This window comes from Furipterus horrens, unplaced genomic scaffold (genome assembly GCF_987537825.1).
Source record: "Furipterus horrens unplaced genomic scaffold, mFurHor1.1.pri manual_scaffold_1, whole genome shotgun sequence".
In the NCBI taxonomy this organism is placed as follows: domain Eukaryota; kingdom Metazoa; phylum Chordata; class Mammalia; order Chiroptera; family Furipteridae; genus Furipterus; species Furipterus horrens.
In genome coordinates, this window is record NW_028327171.1 from 169,084,551 (window position 1) to 169,107,720 (window position 23,170).

General features: G+C 40.3%; 1 protein-coding gene across 3 annotated transcripts in view; it reads right to left on the bottom strand.

The window, feature by feature from the left end:
• WIPF1 (WAS/WASL interacting protein family member 1) overlaps positions 1-23,170 on the bottom strand; it is a 114,536-nt gene that overhangs the window by 57,913 nt on the left and 33,453 nt on the right. For 2 of the 3 annotated variants that reach the window (XM_090280820.1, XM_090280818.1), the window contains exon 1: positions 12,135-12,493. The exons of the other annotated variant lie outside the window; for it this stretch is intronic. The gene's annotated coding sequence lies outside the window, so the exon portion shown is untranslated. Of the gene's footprint in view, positions 1-12,134; positions 12,494-23,170 lie in introns of those variants that run through there. 3 annotated transcript variants of the gene reach the window in all.

The window sequence follows — 23,170 nt, forward strand, 5'->3', positions numbered from 1 at the left end:
GCTCCGTTCACCACACTCTTGCCAACACTGAATATTATAGTTTTAAAAAATATTTATCTTAGTTTGGTTTCTTCACTGGGTCAGAACACAGCATATATTTCAACTCATGCTTCTGAGTAAAACTTTACATGGGCCGCTCACAAACAGCAGTGAAACAAGCCTATCATCTGCAGTCCACAAGTTCAAGCCTTTGAAGGCTTAAAATGCTTTAGAATTTTAGTAATGGAAATTACTTCAGAGACCACTGAGCAAACTGTTTCAGGAATCAAAGCTCAGAGAGGTTAAGTGACCTGGGTAATGCATTCAAGTTAGAACTAGAATCTAGTTGTCTTGCCCTGTGAGTCATTTTAGAATTGGTTGACAACCTAATGGAAGCAACAAACCATTGTCACCAGAGTGGAAGTATAAAGGGAAAAAAAAACGTAAGAATATATTTGAAAAAAGAAACCATTACTGTTCTAAATTTGATTTTATCTTCATGACAGGAAGTCAGAATAAATTGTTTTACACACAAAAGCAAAAATTCACATCTAAGTACTATTGTTAAGGTCCTTGCTTAAATCTATTTATTTCCTGGAACTATTAAAATATTCAGCATTGATTTATTATCCTCTCATCCAGCCCACATTTACCAAGAATATACTGTGTCCAGGCACTGTGCTAGCTACTGGGGTAGCAGGAGAAAGGATACCAAGATAAGAAACAAGGGATTCATTCTCGGGGGCAGTGGGTGGGAAGATGTATGAGCAAATAAACATAATGCATGTGACTGGGTGGTGACAGGTACACAAGGTCCTGTGGGACCAGCAGAGCAATGGAGCCAACAAAGGAGCTGTGCCTGTATTTGGAAGCAGTCTAGTGGGCAGAGGGAGAAGAGCATTCCAGGCAGTGAGAGACGAAGACGGCTTATCAGATGTGGCTGAAACATGGTGGCCCAGGGAGATGAGTGCTGGTGGGATGAGGCTGAAAAGGTACTCTGGGGTCAGCAGTATTTAGGAATTTGGACTTCTGCCTGGAGATGCTGGGGCCCCATCAGATGTTCAAGCAGAGGTACCACAGTACAGTTTGTGCTTTACCAAGCCCACTCTGATGAGCATGGGGAAGGACCGAAGACTTGGAGGGCAAAAGGCTTATCTGTATCGTTCAACCCACAGGCTTTTAAGGTCTAAATTAGGGAAGAGGCAGAGGAAATGTAAAAGAGAAGATGGTTTTAACAATATTTAATCGGAAGAAGTAAGATCCAGGGACTGATCAGACACAGGTGGCATTCATGAGATGGGGAAGGAAGGAGGAGGGCCGGGTTTTTGCGGGAAGGGATTTGCACACATTGAGCTTGAGATCAGGCAAGGTATCAGGTATATTCAGAAAGCAAATGGAAATACAAATTTGGATGATCATACAGAGTCGGTGATTTCTGTCGGTGATGAGGTCACAAGTGCTGCTAATCTTACCGCAGTTTGATGGCTACACTCATTATTGAAGGAAATGCAAGTTTTCAGTTAGATGTTAGTGAAAATAAAGATGCATTATTTTCCCCATCCAGTTCATATGGTTCAAGTTAAAATTCCCCACATTAAAGGACTCAGCATATCTTGATCTGCACCATGTAAAAATCAGTTTAATGCTTTGAGAATGGGCACAAGGATTCCTCACATAACACTGACATCCACCACTGCGTTAGTGAAAGATTCCTTTTTAAAAAAAAAAAACAACCCAACCATCTAGTACTGCTAGTCCAGATCAGAAATAAATCAGCTTTGAAAACTGTTCCCACAGCTGCAAAAGGCAAGTATTTGGCATCAATAAATCAGGATTAGTGGAGATTGGCTTATAATGAAACTTTCACCCCCCTCTGGGCACATGGTCACCAGCTGATCTATGGAAGCAAAGTCATGTTTTGAAGTAGTAACCATTTCTCTTCTCTAGTGACAGGTATCACTGGAGCAAAAAGCAAGTATAGAGATGTATTCCTGCAAAATTCAATCTTCTTAATCGTGGGCCCTCTGAAAACATGAATCAAAATTATGTTTCCTGGGCTCTGCTTGACCTCTGCTTATTACCTTTCCAGTTATAACCACGTGTACATATTTTCTTTCCATTAGTGAAGAATAGCCTGGGATGCTATCAACAGGTTCTTATCAGAGAACCAGTGAACTTGCAAAGAATTATAGGTTTCAATTTTGCCCTCCTGGACCCCAGTCAAGGTTTGTCATCACCTGCTCACAGAAATGCTTTCAGTGTTCCATGTTATTGGGGGTGGGACAGAGTTATATTCAAAATATTTAGCAACCAATAAGGCACAGGCACTAACCAATCGGAACAATGGCTGACACTGGAACAAAGTCCTGGGGCACTACATGCTGTACCAGGCACTAAACCTTAGTTGTTCAAATGATAAGACAGGTCTTAGGGGTCCAGGGAGTGCATTGGGGTGATTGAGATTGGTGATGATTCAACAACTAGTTTTGAAGCATCCCAATATTCTAGCAATCAGCAAGGCTATACCCATGCAAACTGCGGAGGTGAGGGATGTTCCTCCCAAGGGTCTCCATGGAGGGTTATTGGTTTTGGAGCTGACCCAGTTGCTCTTCAGCACTGTAATATGGGGATAGAGCCCAGCCCTCCTTTCTGAGCCTTGAACTGAGGTCAGTGCCTCCAGGTCCTGAACCACTTCTAAGGCTCTCAGAACCCCCCACTCAGGTCTCCTTGGGGCTGGCTGGCTGCAGTCTTCTGGCACTGATAGACTTCTATGTGAGAGATGGTCAGGTGTTTCCTTGAGGGTTTGACTGAGGCGCAGGTTTTCAGTCCATAGGTGTCATAACACCCAAGTAGCCCCACCACTCTATGAGGTAGAGGCAAAAAAAAAAAAAAAAAAAAAAAGACAAGACAATTTTTTTCACAAACCCTCTTCATTTCAAGGACTGATTTGGCAACGACCTGAAAATTTTGACTAGAGCCCCATGTTTCAGGTTTATCATAAAAGAGGTCATTCTGCACTGCCTCTTGGTCTACATTATTTAACTGAAATGCTCCAGTTGGTTTTACTTTGTTCCATGCTTCTGGGAAGTAGAGCAGGTCAGGCTTTGCATACAGATAGTCCTGGGTCTGAATTCTGGCCCTGTGAACTGTGGTCCAGTCACTTCATCCCTCTGAGGCAATGTCCACATCTGCAAAAGGGGCTCATATAGTGCCCGCCTCATAGGCTGGTAGAGGGTCTAATGAAATAATGACAAGTTTGATAGGAGGACTTCTTATAAATTGAGCATAAGATCGAGAATAAAAACTTTTAGTCTCTGTTTGAGGTAGAAACTGCCAGTGTTATTCCAGTGTACCAATTTAGGTATTTTAAAAATAGATCTCTTTTGTTTACTTATGCTAACTAAAAAGCAGACAAAAATTGAATTAAGAGGTCAAAAGGTATGTTTTGCACAGACTTAGATTCAACCCATAAGAACTCAGAGTTCTCCCTATTGAATGAAGATAGATAACGTACCTCCTTTCCCCAAGAAAATAGCCAGCATAGATTAACTCATTAAAATTTTTATAACTAGCTAACTCTGTTTCAATAAGAAATGCAATTTTAATTATTAAGATAATATTTACACAAACATTAAAAGATGAAAACACTTTCATAATATTTTCTTCAATTGCCTTGAAATTTTTTCTTTCTTTTTTAAAAATTTTATTTTATTTAATGGATTTATTTATTTTTAGCAAGAGGGGAATGGATGGGGAAAGAGAGGGGGTGAAATATCAATGTGTGGTTGCCCCTCACACGCCTCCAACTGGGGACATGGCCCACAACCCAGGCATGTGCCCCAACCGGGAACTGAACCAGGGACCCCTTGGTTCACAGACCCACAGGTAATCCACTGAGCCACACCAGCCAGGGCTTTTTCTTCCTTTCTTAAAATGAGAATCACAAAATCACTGGGGCTTAAGCAGTAAAAGACAAGGCCTAAAACAAAAATCTTCACCCTTTTCTCATTTATGCAAGTAAACATAACAGTGATTAAGTTCTTATACGGAGTCCCATTCCATGTTTCTCTATAGGGGTTCTACAAGCTACACACGAATTCAGGATTAATATTAAACCATTAAAATCATTAAGAGAGATTAACTTCTAGCATTCTAACTCCTATGTTTAGACATGTATATGCAACTGCCTACTCAAAATTTCCATGTGATATCTTACAGACAGCTCAGACTCGACATGTCCCAAACTGTACATATATCTTTCCTCCACCCCCGCTTGCTCTACTTATAGCCTTCCCCATCTCAGTTTGATGGCATTTTCATTTTTTCTTTGCTTAGGCCACCATCCTTGGGGTCTTCCTTGACTCCCTCTTGGGTTTATTATTGTTCAAGCCAACAGTTAATTTTGTTGTTTCTACCTTCAAAATAACTGGACTATTTACTCCTGTAGGGCTGCCACCTGGTCCAAGGCACCGTTGTCTCTCACCCAAGTACTGCAATAGCCTCTCAACTGGTCTCTCTCTTCTCTTTCTCTCCTACAGACAGATCCTTTCAAGTGTAAGGCCAGGTTATGTTCTCTCCTTTGCTCAATGTCCTCCCAAAACTTCCTCTCACTCTGAGTGAAAGTCGGAGTCCTATGATGGCCCCCAAGGCACCTCCTACTTGTCTGCTCCTCACTCACTCCACCCTGGTCACACTGGCTCCTTGTCATTCCTTGACCATGCCAGGCATGCTCCTGCCTCAGGGCTCTTGTGTTTTCCCCCAGGTATCTGCAAGGAAAATGCTCTCACCTTTTCCAAATCTCCACTCAAATGCCACCCTCTCCACAACAGTCACCCCAAGCACCCCACTTAAATCCATACACCCGCCACTGCACTCCTGCTTTTCCTTATCCTGCAGTACTTTCTCCATAGTACTTACTACTTTCTAATCCTGTAATACACTACCGAACATACTGTTTTATTAGGTTTATTGTTATTGTCAAAATCCTCCAACTAAAATGTTAGATCCACATGGAAGGCACTCAATATATATTTTTGAATTAAGGGAAAATGCCAAAAACAAAACAAAAAACAAACCATATAAAACATCCATTGCCCAAAAGGGCCTTGTGATGTTCAACAGTAGGACCCACATATTACATAATTTTCTTTTTTTTTATAATGCTTGTGGTATTTTGAAGAGGCGTGACAAAGACGTAAGGCTGACAGTGATGAAAGACCTCCTAAGAGTGGCATTACTAAGGAGGGGTAGATCGCCACACTTCCAGCACAGGGACTTTGTCCTAGAGGTTCCCAAACTTCCCTTTTATCTGGGAGCCTGAGGGATAAGATACAGAATGACTGATCCACATTACAAATTCTCTAGTGACCACGCCCACTGTCCAGAATACACTCTTTTGAGATAATGGTACCCAGAAAGCAGATTTAGTGTTCTGAATGCGGTTCAGAGATCTTGGAATCATAGCTAAGAACGAATGAGCCACTTCAGGGCTACTTAATTTGGATCATGATGAGCCCTCATCTTCCCCACACTTTCCAGTGGACAACCCCTCTCAATTCATATTCATGTCCACAAGATTCAGGGTGTCTCCTGGCCAGCCAATCCTGGGTATCCTTTGGCCTCTTCTTTGCTCCCTGGGGACCATCACCATTCACCGCACACAAACTTTCTCCAGGTAGGAGAGAGTAGGCATCTACTTATAATTCAGGGGCGAGGCACAAGTAGGTTTACAGGTGTGAGTATGTAAAACAGAGTTTATTCTCTTATTACCATTTGTTAATTTTTTATTTTCCATATGAACAACTGTAAACCTACTTTTGTCACCCCCTGTATTATAGTCATTGCTGTGTTGTCTTCTAGGCATTGAGTAGAGGTCAGTTAGTTGGAGTGTAAACCTAGTTTCTTGGTTTACTCCCATTAAGCATGGATCTAGCCTGTGTAGATATCCTAGGGGCACCTCTATGCAGATCCCAAGTCCTTGGGACCCCTCAACATTGTAGTTGGTGACCCATGCTGGAGTTAGAAGCCTTGGTCTACACTCACCACTCTCACTAATTAGTTATTTTGACTGAGATAAATCACCTAACCTTTCTTAGCCTCAGTTTCCAAATCTAAAAATGAGGGGATTTAACCCTTGAAGTTCCCTTCTATTTCTAAAAATCCAGGATTCTATTTTATACCTACCTCTTTAAATTTTAAATAATGACAACAGCATCTGAGACCCTCCTTCCTAAACTTTCCCCAAGGCCAGATGTTCCTGGCACTGAAGTAGGAGAAAAAAATATTTTTTGAATAACCTAACATTTTTGTCTTTTAGAGCAAATTATCCTTTGGCCTTTTCAATTCCCTTTTCCCTACTGCTACCTCCTTATAAATCTTTTAAAAATGTTTTACAAAGTAAACTACCCACCCTTCCTGATTTGTCAGAATCTATTTTACAACATCATTTTTTCCAAATTATTTTTCCTACATAAAACCTCTCAAACATTTTTATTCTGGTGATCATGCTCATCGGCCTTGATGTGTCCCCATTTCACAAGGAAGGTTATTTAATGTTCGGGAGAAGAGGAACAAAAAGCATAGAGACAAGGTCAGCAGGGAAAGCATGCTGTCCATGCAGGTGGATTCTGGCCCAAAATTTTCATGAGGTGATAGGCATGAAATGGCAGGAGTGAGAGCTAAGAGCAGAAAGAAGAGAATACACAAAGGGAAAAAGAAAAAAAGTGAAGGCACATGTTGTTTGCTTTGAAAGAGGTTTTAGGCAAAGCCCTGGTGGTAGTGCATCAAGAATGTTCATTTACTTAAATGACTGTTGGAATTGGGACTTTCCTAAGAAGCTGCAGCGCAGTAAGAAGGCGGAGTTGGAACACTAACTCCCTTTACAGCCCTCTCCGTGCAGCCTTCTGCGTAGCAAGCTACTGAGGGTATGGGGCAGCCCCTCTGTTGGCCCCACACCCAGTTTTCAGGAGTCAGGGTCATTCTACAGGTCTCCAAAGCCTTTGAGGAAGACCACATCTTCCCATAGCTGTCCTGGAAATTGCAGAAGATACTCCAAGTTACCACTTGATAAATCAGCGATTTACTGAAAGAATAGCAATTCAAAGGCAAACCCTCCAAGTGAACCTATAGGTATAATATATACATAACCTCCTACTCTGAAGCCAGTAGCATATTCCAAGTAATGGCAGGTTCCAAGATATCATCCAATGACCTTTCACTGAGACAAATGCCCTAAAGAATTTTCCCTATAAAAGATATATATATATATTTGTGTGTATACACACATGCATATGTACACAAACATGTGTTCTACAATTAAGAAAAAACTCTGTTTAAGTCACACAGGATTATAAACCAATACAATGAGTGAACTTAAAATATGACATAATATTAAAATCCAGACACAAACAAAAGTAGAAAGGAAGCCTAATTCCTACCAGAAAGTATCAAAACAAGATACCTGGATAAGTAGCTTGCTAGTTAGACAGTCTCAAAGCAGTAACTTTTAATTACTATTGAGAAATTACACTGTGAGTGATATATGAATATCTTCTGGTGAAACTGATTAGGTGTCTCTTAAATTCTGTTTTTTGTACCATAACATGGTTCTACTCTAAGTACTCATCTTTTCCCAGTTTATTTTTTTCAAGGAAAAGCTTTTCTCTGTCCTTTCATAAACAAACAAAGAAATAAACCAAAAAGGCAACCATTCTTGTCATTTTCTGATGCCCCCTTTTTTTTGCTGGGGGAGACACTAAGATGCTTTTTTTTTTTTGGAAACAAACAAATTTCTGAAGAAATGGAGGGAAATTGAAATGACAGAGTGAAAAATCAATCAGGCATAAGGCAATCCCTTCCTTGGGAGTATAACAGAGCATTAATAAGTGTAAATGAACATTAATGGTTATTTTATTTAGAAGACAGCACCCCCAGCAGAAGAAGAGCCATACTGCACTGTGCCAAACTTCCATCACGTCTTCCCCACCATTTCCTCCCAGGGAATCTGTAATCTAAACAAATACCATGCCCACATCTCCACAGGAGTCACGCTGCTCTTGTTTCTTTCTTGGGACAACAGCCCAAGTTCTTTTCCTCTTACTACCCAGAAGCAAATTTTTGTTTGAGGCATTAACAAAGGAAAATGATAATGATCTGATGATCTGAGTTATCTTCAAGTCTGCGGTTTTGAAGGGAGGGTAGTATAAGAAGACATAATTACTGGATGATTCTCAGAAAGTGCGTTTAAACCTAATGGGGTCTGGTTTTAGTCAACAGAATCCAGTGTAAGGCTTTTTTCTGAAGTTTATGTAACCAAAAATATATAAATCATAAAAAGAATAAAAAGTATTACCCCAAGCTATCTCTTCCCTTTCTTTCCCCTCCTTCCACTTTTGTAAGCACTTGAAAACTGAACCGCTTATAAGCTGACAATGACAGATTTTGTGTAGCATTTCAGAATCAAGATAAAAATATGTTGTTGAAAAAAATCAGATTATTGAAACTCATGCTCTTTGCCAAGGCTGTAACCCCAGGAGGCAACTGGCTCATGGTGTGGATATTAGAATTTGAATATGCAATACTTAAAAAAAAAACCTATGGTTCCCTAACCTGTAGAATAAAGAACTCCTACAACTCAGCAACAACAACAAATAACCTTAAAAAATGAACAAGAGAATTGAACAGACATTTCACCAAAGAAGATATACAAATGGCCAACAAGCATATACAAAGGTGCTCAACATCACTAATTGTTAGGGAAGTGCAAATAAGGATGAGATATCATCTTCCACCCAATTAGGATGCTGCTATGAAGCAACAGCAGCAGCAGCAGCAGCAGCAGCAGCAAAATAACAAGTATTGGCGAGGATGTGGAGGAATTGGAACTTTTAGGCACTGTTGGTGGGAATGTAAACTGGTGCAGCTCCTATGGAAAAGAGTATGGCAGTTCCTCAAAAAAATACAAATAGAATTCCCATGTGATCCAGAAATTCCAATTCTGGGGATACACCCAAAAGAATAAAGCAGGATCTCAAAAAGATATTTGTACACCCATGTTCACAGCAGCATTATTCACAATATCCAAGGTAGAAGTAACTCAAATGTCATTCACAGATAAGTAGATAAAGAAAATGTGGTATATATAATGAAATATTATTCAGCCTTAAAAAGGAAGGAAATTCTGATGCATGACACAATATGGGTATACCCTAAGGACATTACACTAAATAAAGCAGTTACAAGAAGACAAATACTATACAGGAGAGGGCAAAAGTAGATTTACAGTTGTTCAAATGGAAAATAATACAATGATAAATAATAACACACAAATAACCTCTGTTTTGCATAAGCACAACTATAAACCTACTTTTGTCCACCCCCTAGGATTCCAATAATATGAGGTACTTAAGAGTAGTCAAACTCATAACTACAAAGTAGACATGGTTGCCAGGGGCTGGAGGATGGAGAAAGGGAGAGTTTTGAATGGCTATACAGAATTTCCATTTTGCAAGATGAAAAAGTTCTGGAGATTGGTTGTACAACAATGTGAAAATATTTAACTATACAGCTATACACTTAATGGTTAAAATGGTAAATTTTACGTTATGTGTATTTTATCACACTTTAAAAAAACAAACTGTGACTCCCAGTATTTCCCAGTGTGATGGTGGTGACAATCATAACACCTTACACATACCCAGGAATGTCTCTCTGAGAAGCCCAGGCGCTGGGCCTCCAGACTTGCTGATGTGAATTCAAAAAGATGACCCAGGATGAATTTGATTGTAAAGGTTGCACTCATCGGAGTTTTATTTTCTTTTCCCCAGCTAGCATGAGGGTTTTGTATATCTCACATATCCTCTCTCTGAAATCCAGGCCACCTACAGCTGGTTCCGGGGCTCTGGGGAGAAAAGGCCTGCCTCAGTGTCAGGGTCCAGGAGAAGAGGGATTTGCAAAGTCAGCCCCCTTCTCTCTCCATATTTAGAGATGTCAGTAACATAAAATTCACCATTTTTCCTCCAGCGAATAGTTGACCATTTATCTCTTTCTACGTTTGACTTTCAAGCTGAGCTCAGTGTTCAACTTGGAAGTAATTACTGTCTAAAAGCTACATGCGAGATTAATACTCCAGTTGCTCTCCGCCATCCAACATGATCTACCACCTTCTGCCACTTCTGTCTTTTTTTCCCCTAGAACCACTTCTAGGTTTGAAAATCAGAGGCGTTATATAATAATGGCACTCTATAATCACTTTTTCTTGCATCTCAAACACGAAGGAACACAGGGAAGAAAAGGGGATAAGAAATGGGCAGGAGAAACAGATGCCCCCAGAACAAATGCAAACAGCTTTGGAAGGATGCATTTACAAAAAGTCAGGTCCATCTGGAAAGTATTGTAACAAACTAGAAAATCCTTTTCTACTATGAGCAGCAGAATACAGAAGACCTTGAACAACAATGCTCTATGACCAATGAAGAAAGTAAAACAAAACTGAAAGAGCAGCTCCTTCTAGGGATGACCAGCCACCTCTGAGCTGTGAGCATTTCTGGTGCTCAAGGGAGCTCCTGGTGCCATGTGCAAGAAACCTGCCCATTGCAGCTCCCCTGTATGTTTCCTCCAGGCATTTATTTGTGCAAAGGGATCCACATACCAAAAAATTCCAATCTACCCTCCACTTCCCTACCCCTAGTGGGAAGAAACATGGGCTGCCTCTGTCAGAGCCAGTGAGGAGTTTCTGAAACCACTTGGACTGAGATCCCCAACTTAGAATCCTCCCTTATTCTATCAGCTTCCTCTCCATTTTCTTACACAACATGGTAGTAAAAAATAAAAAATGTGGCAATCAGAGGAAAAAGTAAACAATGATTTTTCTCTTTCATCACTGTCCTAGTTTTCTTGCACGACTGGGGTATAAACAACATGTGAGTCCACTCACCCCTTACCACTCTGCCGTTTGTTTTTCCGTACAGACCCTGTGAAACGCTCTGGAATGAAGAGATCAAACAAGAAGATACCAATGCTGGTCTCATTTCTTCATTCCTCTCCCTGCCTCTATTAACATTCACAAAACCACAGAAAAAACCTACTATGTTTTTAAAAATGCAGAGAACAAAGCTCAGCAATGTCTCTGGCTGACCTGTTCTAGCCCTTAATAACAGTCAAGAAAACAGTAACGTTCTTCTTCTAACTCAACTATGAGACATTTATCTTCTTCACATAGGTCTGAAAGCAGCACGTCTTTGTGTAGGGACTTTTTATCAACTTGAAGTTCTTTATTAAACTGTCCCTCGTGGCCACAGGATGAATCATCTTGGGCCCTTTAGCTGTTTCTGGACTCTAATTTCCAACCCTTTAACTCTGTCTCTGTCTCTTCTCTAGACTCGTCAACATCTTCCTTTACATGGGGCGCATGAGCTGAAGACACAAAGCTCTAGTGACAGCCTGACCTCACAGCTTCTTCAGACCCTGCACAGCCACAGCCCCTGGCTCTGCTCCTTAAACTCCAGAACACTTCCTCATCTCACATGCAAGTGGCCCCCTACCTCTTCTCTACTCCCGTTTTTTGTGTTAATAAAAGAAGGAAAGGGGAAAAAAAGGAAGAAAGAGGGCAGAAAAAAATTAAAAAGGGAACTTAAGAATTTATAGATAGGAGAAATTATTTTTAACAGGAAATACAAGCCCCAAGATTTGTTTTACCAAATGAAAAGTACATAAAAACAACAAACCTTTGCAGACAGCCTTGCAGCATGTTTTTACACACAATATCCCTGTGTTTTCTGCCGCCCTTTGAGCACCCTGCGCCTGCCTGCAAACACAAGCTGATTTGTCCCATTTCAGATTTATGCTAATAGGTGAAACATGAGGAGAGGCTTAGCTGAATTCCAAGAAATAAGTTAGTTAATGCACATCTGAAGGTCTGTGTTTTAAAGGCAAAGAAGTTCTACACAGGGAAGCAAGACATTCTAATTTCATTTTCACAATGCCTGGGTGAGTGTTCTAACAACGTGTGGTTACCAGCTATGCCCTGGCTCTTACGTTCAGAACCAGAGCAATTACCTCACATCACAAAAATAGTTAAAGACAGTTGAAGGAAAGAGAACCAGTTTGGTATTTTAGAGCGGTTTTTCAGGAAAAACAAAAACAAAAAAAACACTAACCTGTGTTGTTTTAATCCGCTGAAAACGACCGAGTTCTCAAGTTCCCCTGCTATCTTCTAGCCAGTTTCCTGTAAGTGTTGCATGTGACATTATACTTCCTCACTGCACCTTCTTTGACTAGCCTCTCTCAGCGGTCAGAGCCATGTGATAAGATCCTCTCGCTGCCTGTTTCACACTGGGGTAACCCGTGTCTTAAAAAATGGTTGTCTATCGGAAAAGTGATTTTAGGCATCCCCAGGGCACAGGTAGAGGAGCTAAGCCTGGGAGGGAGGCAGAGGAGAGGAAGGTCTGGACTTGTGGCACTCCTGACTCCACAAGGAGGAAGAGGGGCAAAGGGAGAGACAGAGACCCTTGAGCTCCAGGGTCCCCCTTCTTGGGATTGGAGAGGCAGCTGAGATGGGGCGGACGCTCTCGGCGCAGCTGGGTACTCTCCGGTCGTTAGGCCAGGTCCCGATGCTGCCGCCCTCAGGACGCTGCGGAAGGGCGGCCATGGCACGGTGCCCAGGATGTCCCCAGCCTGCACTCTGGAGGGCGCCACCACCAAGGAGCACACCCAAGGCTCAGCTCACATTTCTGGGTTCTGCAGCGACACCCTGAATTCCCTGGGACAGTCTCAAGTTCACATCCAGCCTATTCAGTCCTGCTGTCAGACAGTGTGCCCTAATTCTTCATTCAGCAAACAAAGTCACGACTCTCTCTGCCTCCCAGGGCTAAATAACTGGCAGACATTTCCCTTCTGCTGGTCTCCAAAATATGCCAGCCTTTTGGTTTCCCCTCCAATGGCTGACATGGACATGTCCTTCCTGTGGGGTGGTGGTGGGTTCCTGGTGGCATGTGCGGCTTGGCCAGGGTGAGCCCTGATACTGGCCCGGCAAGAGTACCAGGTGGCAGTGCCTGGATGTGCCCCTCAGCGTCCCCAACAAGGGGGAGACTGGAGAAGAGCTCAGGCAGAACCAAGCAAGAAGCACAGGGGTACCCTTTCTAGCTTTCTTGTTTCTGTGGTCAATACTTTCCTGTTTCCTTGTAAAATTCCTCTAGCGCTCTGGAGGTCCTCACATACTGGAATTGGTGGATGTAGGAAGTGGTATGTGGGAGTAAAATGATGCCCTGGACCGAGGGGAATATTCTGCAATTTGTACAACTTGACTCAGTGCAGAAACCCCAGAGTTGTTTCTATTTGGCTATCTTGGCATAATTTTTTTTTCAAATGCCTTTAAAGGGATTTTGTGTTTGTTTTTTAGAAAGGTAACTGTAGACAAGCCCACTCTTCCAAGTCTTAAAAATATCACCCTATAATTCTCCAGTGAAGTTTTCCATGTGAGAACACCAAGTAAGAAAATGAGTCCTGAGAATCAGAACTTTGGACAACAGTAATACCCTGCAGTCTCACCACATGATTGCATTTCTGGCTTTGAAAACATGTATAACTGTTTTACCATTCTGACAATTGATGGCTGGTTTTCTGATTGAACTGTACAGTTAGATAAGCCAGTTGAGTCAAGATGGATATAAGCATGGCCTTAGCTTTAAATTAGGAGTAATGGGAAAAACTTGCCATCTTGAAAAAACAAAATACTACATAGATGATAAATAATAATGACTCCATTTGAATGTATTCAGAAGTGTCACATTCTGGGTTAAGCTGCCAGTTCCATTTTTCAACTAAGCAGTTACATATGTTCTACTTTAAGCCATGCTCTGTGTGGAATTTTTAAAGATCTTAACAAAATGCCTTATAATTTTCCTTTGAAATCCCTAACCTGGTATCCTGTCCATGAGGGGTTTTGTTTTTTTTTTTTCTTCCTGTTTAGGCATTTTAAAAATTTTAATAGACTTTTTAGAAAAATCCTCACTGGATGACATTTTTTTCCATTGCTTTTTTGGAGAGAGAGGGAGAGAAAGAAACATCGATGCTAGAGAGAAACATCAATCGGTTGCTTCCCATACGCACCTGGACCGGGGATCAAACCCACAACCTTTCAGTTACAGGATGACACTCCAGCCAACTGAGCCACAACAGCCAGGGCGAGACTTTTTTTAGAGAATAGTTGTATATTTACAGAAAATCAAGAAGCTAATACAGAATTTCCACCTTTTATGTACACAGTCTCCCCACTATTGAAATTTTACCTTTAAAATGATATGAGTAACAATTAATAAACCAATATTGATACACTATTATGAACTAAAACCCATAGTTTATTTAGATTTTTCTTAGGTTTTTCCACAATGCCTTTTTTCCGTTTCAGAAACCCATCCAGGACATCACATTACATTTAGTCATCACATCTCCTTAGGTTCTCCTTTTCATTGTGACAGTTTCTTAGACTTTTCTTTTTTTGATCACCTTGAGAGTTGACTACTGATCAGGCATTTTGTAAAATGTCCCACAATTGGGATTTGTCTTCTGATGTTTTTCTTGTAAGACTGGAGTTATGAGTTATTTGGAGTAAAATCACAGAGGTAAAGTGCCATTTTAATCCTATCATATCAAATACATATATCTATATCTATATCTATCTATATATATAATCTCCAACTAATTTACTATTGTTGATGTTGGCCTTGCTCGTCTGAGGTAGTCTGTGTCAGGTTTGCCAACTGTAAAGTTGTCCCCCACCCCTTTCCATACTGTACAGTTTGGAAGGAAAAGCTGAGGGCAGAATATCTATGTAAGTTATTTGGAATTATTCTGCTTGGAAAATTTGTCTCTTTTACCTCCTTATTAATTTATTCAATCTTTTATTTATATCAGTATGACCTCATAGATATTTATTTTATATTTTGGGTTATACTTCAACACTACTTTATTTTTTGCTCAAATTTTTCCACCTTTGGCCATTGGGAGCTCTCAGTTATTGCCTATGTTTCTCTGACATACTTCTATCAATCTTGGGTTTTTTGTTTTTTGTTTTTGAGCACTTCCTTATTTTCCGGCACCAAGATGCTGCAGGCTCATTGTGCATAGTACCCCCCAACTGTTCACAGTTTTTTCTGTTTCCAAAAGAGAATGAAAGAAAATAAATCTATGGGTCTGAGAAAATTTTTCTTTGCCTTTAATTTTCATTAGTTCTGCCACATGTAATATTAGAAAAAATTTTTTTATTGTTTTCATAAAATTAGTGCTAGCCTCTACCAGCGAGAACACACCAAAATAACAACCGAGTGAAATTCTGCATTTCCTTAATTCCAAGAGGCATGTTCTTGCTGGTGGTGGGGTTTTTCCTTCATAGTTTAACATTCCTGGAATCAAAGTGTACATTTAAAATCATGCCTTTCACCCCCCACCCCCATCTGTCATTAATGTGATGGTACATCTTACACTGATGGTATAATAGTCAATTAGTTCTTGTTTGGAGCAAAGACATCTATTAACTACTTCCACCAATTTCTTTCCCCTACTGAACACATATTTTGATTAAAGTGGTTTCTTGTGTAGCATCCACTGACATTAAAACTCATGATTTTTACCTCCTCCCAGACATAACCTACCTTTACCACAAACCACAAAATCTCAAGTCCTAAATATAGATAAAAGAGGGGGCGTTAAATTCTTTTCAATTTTTTGTGTGTTTACTATCTGACTCCTTTTATGTTACCTTTTTGAGATCTCATGAACCCATCTCCATGCCTGAGGAGCCTAATGCTGACATTGACGGGTTGTGAGAATGACGTTTCCCTCGTGTTAATGAGGAGTAAAAGCATTTCCAGATCAGGAAGGACTGACTCCTTGAATCCGCCTTTCCTGTTTGGAGAAGCCAGCTGACTGTGGATTGGCAGGACTGGCCATTCCTTTCTTTGTGGCCAGGATCTTCTCTTCACCTCATGAGCTACTGCTGCTTTGGAAGCAGCATGTTTTACAGAAATTTTCTTTTAACAGAGTCTTGTTCAACCATTCACCATGGGTGTATTTCACAGTCACTGGCATGATGCAGAACTTGGCCACTCTAAACACTATTTTTTGTCTTACCCCTGTGTAAAATGTACTAAAGCTACTGACAGTGCCCTAATCATTTCACCAACATCCAGAGACACTGGATGGAGATGCTGTGCTGACTTTCTTAGGAAACCATTAACCAAGCCCTTATCGTGTGTCAGGCACGGAGCTAAGTGCTTTACACATATACTTTCATTTAATTCTCCCTGTGATCCTGAGGTAGGTACTGTGATCCCCGCTTTACAAAAAAGGTAACCAAGTTAGAGAGGTTAAATAATTGATCCAGGGCTCCATGAAAAGTTTAAAGCCAACATACAAGCTCAGCTCTGCCTGACACGGAGACACAGAACCTAATGTTGCTCTTTGAGGTCAATAGGTTTACCATCTATATCTGATAAATGGGCACTTTATTGAATGTAGTCCTGTTCTCTTAATTACTTTCTGCACATGCTTTTCACCTCAACCAACACTAAGTGGCAATTAAGGGAAGGGAGAGTTTCTTTTATCCCATTAACTCAGCTTTCCAACCTCCTTCCAGCAGCTTCCTCATAAACCATGTACTTTTGCTTTCTGCCAATATTATTTTTTCTTATTTATTAGAAAAAAAATTGTAATTTTTCTAATAAAGGTAAATAATTTACCTTTATTATTTCCCTCCCCTGTTGTCTCCTTTTATTTTGTTTTGCATCTATTAGCTTCTTAAATTACAAATTTATTTTATTTTCAGTCCTTTTAAATAAAAGCGTTAACTTTTTATCTAAGTATATTTTTAGTCCTATCCCACACATTTCAATGCATTGTATTCTCCTTGTTAATTATTAAGTAGTCTACAGTTTCAGTATTGGTTTCCTGTATGACCCAAGAATTACTTAAGAGGGTCATTCATATTTTAGTTTCCAAGTGTTTGGATGGAGGTTGGGGTAGGAACCATCTTCTGTTAATTCTCAATGCTACGTCATTGTCATATGTGGCCAATATGTCTACTTTTTAATTAATTGTAAAGTTTCTTTGTGGTCTAGTATTCCATCAATCTTTGTAAATGTTCTATGGCCTTTTAAAAAACTGTGTGTATTTTCTATTTGTTAGGTCAATAACAAAAATGCTGTTACTCGAAGCTCTGTTCCTGCTTAGTTTTGTCTACCTGATCAAATTCTGAAAGCATTTTGTTAAAGTCTCCCACTACAATATGGAAAACTTTGCATTTTTGAATTATTTATTTATTTGTTTTTATTTGTATTATTTTCCTTAAGTTTTTAACAAATTTTGCTTTTTCTAATCCATGGCTAAGATGTTCAGTGCATGAAGATTCATTATTATTGAATCTTCTTGTCTGACTTAACTCTTTATTCTTTTATGTCTTATTTAATATTTCTCTTTACATTTAATCCCATAATTTTTAATATTAATATTATCATCCCTATTTTTGTTCTGTTAGTTATCACCTACCAACCTATCCCTTTCTTTTCTTCCTTTCTGTGTAATTTCGGGATGCATATGACTTTTGAAGATAGCATATGGCAAGATTATCTTTTTAATCAATCTGAGAGTCACAGATTTTATTAGAGGAATTTAACCTGGTCACAATTATTGTTATGTGGTTATCTTATTCCTGTTATTTATCACACATATTCTGTTATATTATTTTCTTCTTGTTTTTCCCCCTTTTCTTGACTTTTACTGATTGGCCATGCTTTTATTATTGTAGTACCCTCTACCCTGGCTGTGTGTGTGTTTTAATGGCTAATGGTTTAGAAAGCCTACCTATACTTTTTTCTACAGATCAAATATATGTGACCTTTCTTGGCAAATAGCAGAGAACTACATAGTAGGACACTGCTAATTGGTAAGATTAGTACATTGTTTTGGGAAACTCAATGGTAGATTTATGTTAATAACAATAATAAATTGTGTGTTAGGGGGAATGACATAACACAGGCAACAGAAACCCTTCTGAAGGAATATGCTGCCAGGTCTCTATTCATTTCGCTCCCCCTTTCCTATGAAGAGGACTGCCTATGGCTCTCACAAATCCTGTGGGTAAGAGTAGGGTAGAGGGACAGCCAAGAACCCAGAAGGGGGTGCATAGCCAGAACGTCCTGGGGAATGTTCTGTAAATGTTGGACTCTGAGACACACAGGCCCTCTGGATATCTGCAGATGTATCTATAGAAGGGAGCCTTGGAAGGTGTGTTTCCTGCTATCTCACTTCCGGTCACTAAAAGTCATCATCGGCTGAGGAATCTCTTGTAGAATTAGGTAAGAGCTTACCTGTACAATCATAAGAATGTAAACATATCCTCCAAAGAGTTGAATTCAAATGAGAAAACAATGTTGCTAGACTTGCGCAGAGGCTAGAATGCTGAACTTCCTACCCTCTAGTTACAAAACACAAGACTCAAGAAGAATCTACACTTCTTTTTGCCTGAAAAATGAGGTAGTTTCCACCTTTCTAAAGTTTTGTTATCAGTGCACAGTGATACAGTACACAGGAAAATTTTGGCCATAAACTACCTAAGCAGATTTGTTTGTGCATGTTTGTATATATGTGTATGTGTTCGAATGAAATGAAGGTTTACATTAAAATTTCACATTTAATTTTTCATGGAGAATCCCAGGGTAGTGGGAAGGGGGGATTAGGGATAAAGGTGTAGCAACTGTTTGAAGACTTGCCAGTTACTTTCAATTTACTGGACTAAGATCCTAGTTTGGACCACAAAGAAGAAGTGATACACTACCTTAAAAGAGTATCTCTGTTGTAACATAACAATTAACAGAATTAATTAGCTGCATAAACATTTTATAAGTTAAATATTATTTATTATATCATTCTCATAATATAAAAGGGAAGACTAAGGTTTCAAAAGTTAAAGACATTTGTTCAAAGTAAGTAAGTGATAGAATTGGGATTTAAACCTCAAGCTTCTGACTACAAGCCTGGTTTCATTTCCAGTCTACACCAAAACTATCTCCTTGTTGTTCTGTCCCCAGGAGAAACTTAAACCCATGCACACCATATGCATGTGGTGCAGAGAGGAACTGTAGAACCATAGTGAAGCCCGCCCTTGGCAGTCAATGCTTCACAATGTAGGTCAAACAGTCCAGTCAGACCCTAAGAGCAATTGTTTCTGCACTGATCCTGGGGGATTTTTGGAGCATTATGTCATGTCAAAGGCTTTCCTCATTAGCAATCATGCAAAAAGACACCATGCACCACTTTTTGAGCCCTTGGAGCAGCTAAAGGGAAGATGAAAGTTCAACGAAGTTCTCTTGCTGATGCATTGCATTCTGGTAATTTGTTTATGCTGTTGCAATGTAATCTATGCCAGTATTATCAAGCCTTCTGGCTAGCTGTCTTCAAAGCCAGAGCCCTAGCAGAATCATTTTCCTTTGGCATACTACAGGCCTGATGCCAACAACCAAATTGACCCTTTCCAATATCATGCAGTTGAATTCCAAATAACTAGGCCCTTCATTCATCTTTGTTGTTGATCAAAATACTGAAAGGATGTGACAAATAATCTTGTTCATAAAAAGACTGGCTAGGGACATATAGAAAGCTTTGCCATTCACCCAGTATGAGTTTCAAGATGCCTCATAAATACAGAACTCCAGAGGTGGTAGACAGTACTAAGAGCCAAGGCACTCTCACATATTTGTTGCTCCTTTCTGTTAGATTGAATAGAGAATAGAAGAATACAAGTAAATGTAAATAATTCAAAGGTGTACCAAGGGTACTCAGAAAGATCATGAATGGCAGTATACATATTTGTGGCTGTGATTCAGGACTTGTGTGTTCCTCACAGACATACATACCATGAAACCAAGAGAACACCTAATTAATTAACAGTCTTCCTACTCAGATGCATCCCTCCCTTTCATATTTAAGAGCACATAGAATAGGTAGGAATTGGTAAACAAGCTATGTCCCTCCTAAAAGGAAAACTTCTGGAATCAAACTACCTGTGTTCAAATCCCAAATCCATTACTTACTAGTTACAGTGGATTATTTTATTTGTTTAAAGCCATTCTGCACAATGAGTGTGCCGCTCAGAGTATCCTGAGATGACAGACAGGAATCTGTGGCTATCACCAGCATGCCACACCTGGTGTGATTCCAGTCTTTAAAAACACATATTTTTCAAATGCCAAAGTCTATAAATGGCAGCCAGTCACTTCATCTGATGGTCAAGCAAGGAAATAGCAATCAAGAGTAATTCTGAGTAGATGCAATTTCTACCTTAGCCACAACTGTAAGCACTAAGTTCACAACAGCACTGCCCCAGATCAGTCTTTATCTCATCTTGGCTCCTCCTGTCCTGGCAACAGGAACTCAGACACTCTGCTGTTGCAGCAACTTTAAGGCTCAGTTATAAACCACCACTCCCTCTGGTAAAGTCCCTCTCCCATATTCTCCTTCTACCAAGTCAATGAAGTGAAGATTTGAGATAGATATTTTTTGAACATAGCCCTTTTATTGTTGTCCAGCACCTGTGACAGTTTCAAGTCTCTCTAAAGGAGACAGGAAGTTTGGAGCATTATTGGCGATTTTAAAGGAAAACAGGAGTGAGTAGGCACCTCCAAAGATGAATATCTTCACACATGAGAATATGCTACTAGAACAGCCAAGCCCACACCACAATGTGCTTTATGATTGCTTTAAAAATATCTGGGGGCCCTGGCTGGGTAGCTCAGCTGGTTAATGACATCCTGATATGCCAAGGTTGTGGGTTTGATCCCCAATCAGGGCACTTATGAGAAGAAACCAATCAATGCATAAGTAAGTGGAACAACAAATTGATGTTTCTCTCTCTCTCTCTCACAATAAATAAAAATTTAAAAATATCTGTAACAATATGTAGCAAAGCAAATAAATTACTTTTCATCTCTCAATACATCTCTAAAGTAAAGATCGACACTTAGGGCAATAAGCACCTCAAAGAGAAGTGGTTTGTCCCCACAATGCATTCTTGGCATTGATTCAGGGTCAACCTCCTCTTTCGGGATGGACCCTGCCAGGTAGAGCCATGCCCCCTCAATTCATCACACCAGTGGTCTTCTATACCACTCCTGTACATGTCTATCTCCTGGAAGGGTGAAAGGACCTGGCTCCTTGCAGGTGTCTGCTGAATGAATGAAAGATTACTACCTCACAGCAACAAAGAACAAAAGAATTCCTCATTCACAAATACACAATCCAGTTCACCAGTTTTATAATGGTGCACTCTGTGTATGCATAAAGTATAAGAGCTTCAAAATAAAAAATGCTGATTTGTATCCTGAATTGACCTGTCCAGTAATTTATAGATTTGAAGGTTAAAACTGGATGTAAAACTCTCTTTGTCATTCCTACAATCTCCTGTAGGCTGAGGAGTTACCTGGACTTTAAACTTTCACTGAATCATACTGCCATTCCAACTGCTCTTCTCAAAAAGTATGAACTCATTAGCTTTTTAGTTTTCCTTTTAGTATTAAACATATATAGCATACCTCCTGACAATATTTTTTAACAACAAAGTCTTGGACAAATACAAAGCACTCTATCCTCAGTTGCACCTGTGCTAGGGATTTTTGTTCTGGTTCAACATTCCCACGGGCCAGCTGTCTTCTGAAGGATGGGCAGTGAGAAACACCAAATGCCATGAGAACTCATGTGTAATCACCACACAACTTGGGTGAAAACAACACCATGGTGAAATTATGTGTCCTGAGGCAGCCTAATCAACTGATCACATGTACTGTGGATTTGCTACCCCTGACCTAGGAACGTAACTTTTGACCAACAGGGTGATGACATCATCCTATGTTGCTGGCTGGATGAAAAGGCAGCATTGGAAAGAATCAACTTTCTCCACACAGACTCTCAGAAGGGATCTGCCCTATGATATGCTACACCCTGATTTACAAAATTCAGACTGAATTATCTCTTCATAAAAAGACCATTAAACTGACTCCAAAAGGAAGTACTGAGACTCAGATTACAGTTTAGCTGCTTCTAAAGCATGGGATACCTCAGGATCTAACAACCTAATTTTGATGTATATGCTCATATTGCTTTGTAAATGTTCTTTATAGCATGCACTATTAGCATTATCCATTAACCTAAAATAATTATTACATTAAGTGTTTATGTGTATCAACAGTATTATCTTTTAAAAAAAACCCTAAGTGGTAAAGATGTTGATGTAGGCAGACATGGCTCGTCTCTTTGCACAACCACATCGAAATTACAACTAAAATATAGAACAACCATAACTCAGAACTGTCAGAAATTAAGTTGAATAAAAGTCTGACAACAAGGGAATTAAAGAAACCACATCCATCCAGACTGGTAGGAGGGACACAGACACGGAATAAGCTGGTCCCTCACCCATGTGTGGTGGATAAAAATTTGGGAGGGATATCTCTGGAGTGAGGAGTCCCAGTCCCACACCAGGCCCCCCAGACTGGGGTTCCAGGGCCAGGAAGATAAGTCCCCACAACTTCTAGCTACAAAAACCAGTGGGGATTGAGTTGGTGGAAGAAATTTCTGGAGTCCCAAGCAGTTCCTCTTAGAGGACCCACACATGGACTCACCTACTCAGACTCACTCCCTCTGAGCTCCAGAACTGGGGTAGCAGCTTGAAAGGCCCCAGTGGCATACTGGGAGGAACTGCAGTGTTGGGCATCAAGGTGAACAGAGGCCATTGTTCCTTTTCTAAACTCTTCCCCCACAGAGCCAGCAGTCTGGTGCCATATCTGAGACTCCATCAACCTGGCTAACACCATTTGACCAGCCTTGGAGATCCCCAGAGACCCAACTTATGGGCCTACCCAAGCTGCTTTCCCATATGAATGTATGGTCTTGACTCATGCTTGACAACTTCCTAAATCCTATCAAATAAGCAACAGCTGGTCTCAGTGAGCCCCAGGACTGGCACTAGCAACAGGCAGCCTAGATTCACAACTTGGCTTCACTTGAGAATCTCCAACCCCAGCACAAGTTGCAGCCATCTCAGATTGCTTTATAACTCAGGCAGGGTGGCACTAGGCAAAACACAGGTGGGGGCTGACCTTGGCCTGCACCACCCAGGAAACCTCAGGGCCAGCACGCCCAGTGGACA